General features: G+C 42.3%; 1 protein-coding gene across 2 annotated transcripts in view; it reads left to right on the top strand.

Moving 5' to 3' along the window:
• Nucleotides 1-1549: 1549 nt before the first annotated feature.
• LOC143887641 (tRNA ligase 1-like) overlaps nt 1550-6526 on the top strand; it is a 104839-nt gene continuing 99862 nt past the window's right edge. For both annotated transcript variants that reach the window (XM_077391753.1, XM_077391752.1), the window contains exon 1: nt 1550-2818. The gene's annotated coding sequence lies outside the window, so the exon portion shown is untranslated. The remainder of the gene's footprint in view (nt 2819-6526) is intronic.

Genomic DNA, 6526 nt, shown 5'->3' with positions numbered 1-6526 from the left:
AATATTTCACTCTTGGATAAAATGCTAACGAGCTAGGGTTTGAGAGGGGGAATTTTGCTTCTCATTTGGCAAAAATCAGGTAGAGAGAGAGAGAGAGGGTCTGATGCCCCATGGCCGCCATCTCCACCATCCGGCCCCCCTAGCATCCACCCTTGCCACCTCCTCCATCACTCCATCGCCACTTCCACCATCACTTCGCCTCCACCTCCGCCCAGATCCGACCCTTCTTAAAACCTAAACCGATTTTCACAAACCCACCTCCATTTCATCGACCTCAATCTCTATCATCACCATCTTCTCTGACCCACTGTCCGCCATTTCCCCATCTTCTCCACCAAGATCCGAACCAAGACCCTCTTCCAATTTGGCATCTCGACCTTTACAGACCCTTCAATTAGTCATTTCGACTTCAATTTGATCGCCATTTCTATCATATTTTGTGGGATTCTCCCTCAAGGGCCTGATATAGAAAGAATAACAAGGAGATTTAGGATTGAGGAGGGAAAAAGGAAGAGATCAATCTACTGTTTAGAGCTCAAAGTCCCTCGCCGGAGAATCCCGAGATCCGTAGCCCATACATCGTTGAAGACTTTAAGTAATCTTCTTCCACCTCCTTCAATTCATGGTCATAATGAGAAATTTGTTGATTAGGGTAGTATTTCTTATACTTTTTTCTAATTGTTGAGATTGCTCTGTTTCATCAACTCATTCTTTGTTTAATAAAAAAAAAAGATAAGGGGAAAGTGGGTAAATAGGTAATGAACAACCTCTTTTACATTTAGTTTTCAACTTTGATTTTGGTAATGCTTAATCTCTCCCTCATCTTATCAAGGTTTTGATTTCCTTTTCGTTTACCTATGAGCAGTTCTCACTTGGATTTCCACTTTATTTTGCCAAGCTAAAGCTTCTGCGTATTGTTTTTTGTAGACACCTCATTTTGACCAGGCCCTAAAGTCCCTAAGGCGGGGTCGAGGTCCCTAAGTTGAATAAATTCTCGAGAAGGTGGACCCAAATGAGAGGAAAGCTTTAGTTTCCATCAGTTTATGACCCACATTCGTGGGTACAAATTCCCCAGGAGGTTGTTTATGTTCCCAAGGTTATCCCTGCAAAATTTCGGAGCAATCGGGCGAGAAATGGAAAAAAGGACAAGCGGAGTGTGTGCAATAATCAAAGATGGATGTGTTGGGGTGAATTGTCCAAGCTTGGGTGTGCAAATATCCCCCTCCTTTACCATAAAAGTCAAAGGCTTTGTAGGGATTTACTATCTTTGGAGGGGTATTCTTGTAACTATCATCTTGCTTTTGGTGTAAGCAATCCCTAATAACCCTTGGATCGAATCAGGGGTTAGGATCATTTAGAGATAAGAGATTCTTTGCCCCGCTTTCTACATGGACCACCCCATATATGCCAAATGAATACCCATATATACACTAAGAGGGGCTGTCCTTGTAAATAAAACGGGTGGAATATATCACTTCCCTTGGAATAAAAAAAGGCTCGGCTAGGGTTTTCCCAAGGAGGAAAAACCCATTTTTTTGTTTTCTGCAACACAGGGAGAGAGAAAGGAGAACCCACCTTCTCCGACCATCATAGCCGGATTCCGGCCAAGCCGCCACCACCATCACCAGCTACCACGGCCTCCATCTTCTTCCTCCAACTACCAAACCCCTCTTCTCCATTAATCTTCTCAGACCCATCTCTGGCCAAACCCACCTCTATCTTCTTCAACCCCCATCTCCCCAAAACCCCACCGGAATCCGAGCCGCAACCTCCCTCATCTCTTCTTCTCCCATGCAGTTTTCCCCTCTACTGTAAAAACTCACCTCAAAACCCGATTCCCCATCTGCAGCAACCCATACTCTGTTTCACCCAAAACCCAACCGGACTCCGGCAACTCCCCTCGCCGTCTGCCAACCACCATCTCCAACCTCCACCTCCATTGAAACCCCATCTTCGTCTCCACCATTACCCCCTTCATCAGCCACCACTTCCTTTATCGTGGAACCTAAAACCCATATCAAATCAGCCAAAGCCATCCTCTGCAAATCGACCATCTCCGGCCGTCTCTGCAACCTCCGGCCACTCCTCCACCATCCACTGCCTCTTCCCCAATCCGGCCACCATCAAAACCCGTCAAAACCCATCTCACTTCCTCAACCTCTGTTTTCCTCCCCAAACCCTCTTTCATCCCCACCTCCTCTGCCATCAAACCCATTTCCTTTGTGCCATTTTCACCTCCATCCAGTTGCGCCACCACCACCTTCTCCGGTCCGACCCAAACCCACCATCTCCGGCCATCTCTACAAACCCATCTCACCATCTCCGACCCCCATCTCTTCTTCCAGCCACCTCCACAAATTCGACCCACCTCCTTCGACCGGCCCCTATCACCTCTAACCCACCTAAAACCCACCTCGACAAATTCCATTCTCCCCATCTCCGACCACCTCCGTTTGCAAAGACCTTGCAGGTTTTTTTTTAAAAAAATCTACAAAGAGGAGAAAATAGCAGAGAGAGAGAGAGAAGAAGAATTTCCAAACCCTAGCTGATATTTCCTTCGTCTTCTCCGGTTAGATCCGCCGGATTCCGGCCAAGATCCGGTCACTATCATTTTTTCCTCTCAGTGGAGACTTGAAATCGATAGAGGAATCAGGAGAGAGATCAAGAGCAAGAGAGGAATAGAGAAAAGGGATCAGTGGTTCATCTTCGTCTGGCCACCAACCGGATTTTTGCTTTACAGGTCTTTCCTTCGACATTGCAGGAATTAGTTTTCCGTTAAAGAACTCCGGCAAAGGCGATCCACGATTGTTCCTACTCGGTAATCTCTTCCCCTGTCCTCTAATTTCCTTGGTAAAATGCTTTGATTTCTAGTTAAAAATTCAGTTTGTTTCCTCTGTTCCAAGTGATTTCCTATCTAGATACTCTTTAAGGGAAATGCTAATAATGTTAATGTCATTGGTTAATTGCATAGGCATAAGCAGCAAAATGTGTACCCTCTTCACATTCTTGATTTCTTGCACTATTTGAGTTAAATAGTTTTTACAGGATCTATTATGCATCTTATAGCCGATTGTATCACTTGTGGATTTTGGTAGTAAACTATTCAAGCTATTAACCCACGGTATTAATGTAAGGGATGATTTGTTGGCCTCTATTTCCTTACGACAAGACTTTTAATTGTTCTGTATTTTGAATCAGAGGGTGACCTATTTGGATTTGCCAATTTGGCAGCTCACTGTTTTGGGCTCATTTGGATTAGTGGAATTCAAGAGGGTTTCATTTTATCGAAGGGTGTTAAAGTGTAAGTGTTGATGAAAAATGTGTGAAGGCTCTGTATGCATGTCAAGAGTTGTGATTAAATGTGCATTTATAGCTCGGATGCATGTTTCAGGAAGCTCAACTTGTTGAAGTGGAATTACGCATCTTTTGATTGATGGAGATGCTCATATGAATCTCATTTGTCTCAGAGGCTGGAATTTACACTATTCCTTAGTTTTGTTTAGAGATTGGCATTCGTACCGTTCCTTAGTAGGTTGTTATGAATTGGGAATTTTGGAATAAGAAGTGGACCTTTACAATTTTTGGAGTCATGTTTTAGTACTTGGCACCCTTATTTCATCAATTGAGAACTGTCCTCTCCTTTGATATCTTGGGTTAGCTGTTTTTAGGTTAATTTCACCCATGATCAGGTACCCCTTCAATTTCTCGGATTTTTCTCCAGAAGTCTTTATTTCTTAAATATCGATTTGATGATAAGACTATGAATCTAACCCATGGTAGAAGAATATTCGCATTTGGATGACCTCTTCTAGGGTGAAAGCATTCTGCTGGGTTTAGGCTATGACGGAATGCTTCTTGAGCCAACCCTTCCCTTCCTGCCTTAGTGTTTTCGCAGGTTAAGGGATTCCTTCCTCTTAGGGTCTGTCATAGAAAGTTTAGGAGTCTGTCCATTAGCGTAGGAGTCAGTCCTATCATCATAGGGAGTTAGGATTCTGTCCACCCTCTCATCAAGTCATGTGATTCTGTCCAATTCTTGCAAGGTATAGGATGATGTCCAACCCTTGCAGAGTCGAGATTCTGTCTTTCCCCCCGCAAAGTATAGGATTCTGTCCAACCTTTGCGGGATATCTGGAGTCTGTCCCATTCCTTATGATGATAGGATTCTGTCCTCTTGTGTCAAAAACCCAAAAACATTTGAAAAACTTGAAAATTCAAAAACATCTAAAAAATCGAAATATATTCCAAAATCCTGAGTCTTTATGAGTGTAGTTTCGAAATCTGTTCCGAACTACGTTGGCTTGATCCTCTCACACGGGGTACGTAGTGCAGCTTGGGATCTATATCCCAAGTCCAGCCAAACCTTTAAAAAATAAAAACATTTCAAATCCTTTCAAAAATACCAAAAATTCTTCAAACAAATGATTTCAAAGAAGATCTTCCTCTAGAGTTAGGAGTGTCTTAGATAGAGAGTTTTGGTTGTTGTGTTTGTGTTAGAATTAGGAGTTTTGTTTTAGAGTTATAGGAACGCCTCTGTCCGGTCAGTTGGTGATCCACATCGCTGATTGATGACTAGACTAGGATGCGCTAGAGATTCCATTGTCTTTCCTAGGGACACAGCCTAGTTACACATAAGATGTAGGGCCCACCTGCATTAGACTAGGTTGATTGGCATTTAGTTAGGGCATATAGGGAGTCATAAAAAGTCACAATTCACTTAAATCTAAATAATCTCAAAAGAAGCTTTAAAAATTAGTCGGGTCTAGGTGATTAAGTCTAGGATAGCAGTCTTAGATGTGTTTAGGTCGAGTCTAGGATAGCAGTCCTAGATGTGTTAGGCATTTTAGTTTAGAATAGAGGTGCGAAGAACTACGTGGTCCTGATTCCTGTAAGAGGCGGGGATACGTAGGCTTCTTTGGATGAACATCAGACTGTTCAAAGACTCGGACCAAAGTATTAGAGTCTTAGGATCTTGTTGTTAGAGTTAGGGTTTGTATTTGTGTAGTGACTATGATTTCTTGCATAGGAACATGATAGTGTGCAATTATTCCCTTAATCACTCATGTTTAGCTGTAACATTTATCTGCTTACCTATTCTGATTATGTGCTTAGCTGTAGCTCATTTACCTTTCTGCAGACCTTATACCTTTAGCGGTAGCTTGCATTCGTTCCTACATCAGAACTTAGACACCAATTAGGTATGACACTCATAACACAGTTCTGTTTAGGTGACACTACTGTTGTGTGTTTGTTGTTTTCATCCCCGGGACATGCATGATTAGGTAGACGTCTTCCCGAGGATATCAGTTCTCATTTCATATGATTTTCGCCCAACATCCTTCAAAATTAATAAACAAATGGCATAAGAGTCCAGGTGCTAGCACTTGGGCGAATTGGGGGTGCTCTTCGGACCTTCCCCATTCGTCACCAGGCACGGACCTTTCATATCTCTGGTTATCCATTGCAAACAGAGCATAGTATGGGATCCAGGGCCCATTTCCCTTGGATGGCGACTTTTCTTTGTTTAGGTACGTCTCGAATCCGGGATAGTCCCCGAATCGAGAGGTATCTAATCTTACATCGCCACTCATGCTGTGAGAGGCACATCTTTCGAGAGTTCCTTGGTAGAGCTCTCCATCACGTGGATGATTGAGAGGCCGCAGGGGGCACACCCCTCAGCCGCGCTCGGATCGGGGTCCACATTCTTCCATTATCTTTTATCCTCGTATAAGTTCTTTGGGTAATTTGTGAGCTTACACAGTCATCTTTTCTTATAGACATTTCATATCTACTTTCATCAAATTTGGAATAATTTTGTTATTTTGAAGGTATGCAAATTGTATTACATTTTTCCACAGAGAGGTCTGTCATATCAATTTCCTTTTATTCTTAGAGCTTCATACCACATCATTAAAAGAAAATGCAAAGTTGAAATTATGCTGTCCATTTTTGGTTCATTCTCTACTCTTGATCTTGAGGTATACTCAAAAGGTAGCAATAGATGTATTGAATCATTGCAGCCAAGAGCAAGTTCATTCTCAACCATTTTTGAAATTGGTTTGCGTTGATCTAAACTGGGTGGTTCTTAGGTCAAACCCATTTTTTTGTATCTGTTGATTCTTGAAATTCATGCCTATTTTTGCTCAATTTCAATGAAGGAAGTAGTAATTTCATATCAAGTTCTGCAGATCTTGTGAATTCCGCGGTTAAACATTATAGACTCGATGCCTTTGCTATGTTGTTTATGAGATTTATTGGATTCTTGGTTCTGACTTGAGTCATCTGATTAGTAGAGTTGATCATTACTGAAATATTGATTTTAAATTTCTTTGGCCTAGCTCCTAGCAATGCGCGCATCGGTATGGCTTTGGTTCCGGTGAAACGAGTCAATCGGAATGCCAAATTTGTTTATCTCGATCAAGTCGACTTCGTTTCTTGTGGTCGATACTTCATGTATGGTCTCTTTGGCTTCGTATTGGCTTCGTTTCTCATGGAACAAGCTATTCGACATAGTAGAATTCTTTGTTTT

Source organism: Tasmannia lanceolata, unplaced genomic scaffold (genome assembly GCF_043159265.1).
Source record: "Tasmannia lanceolata isolate RefF3 unplaced genomic scaffold, GAP_Taslan_0.1 ptg000012l, whole genome shotgun sequence".
NCBI classification, from domain to species: Eukaryota; Viridiplantae; Streptophyta; class Magnoliopsida; order Canellales; family Winteraceae; genus Tasmannia; species Tasmannia lanceolata.
This window is presented reverse-complemented; position numbering and strand designations above follow the sequence as displayed.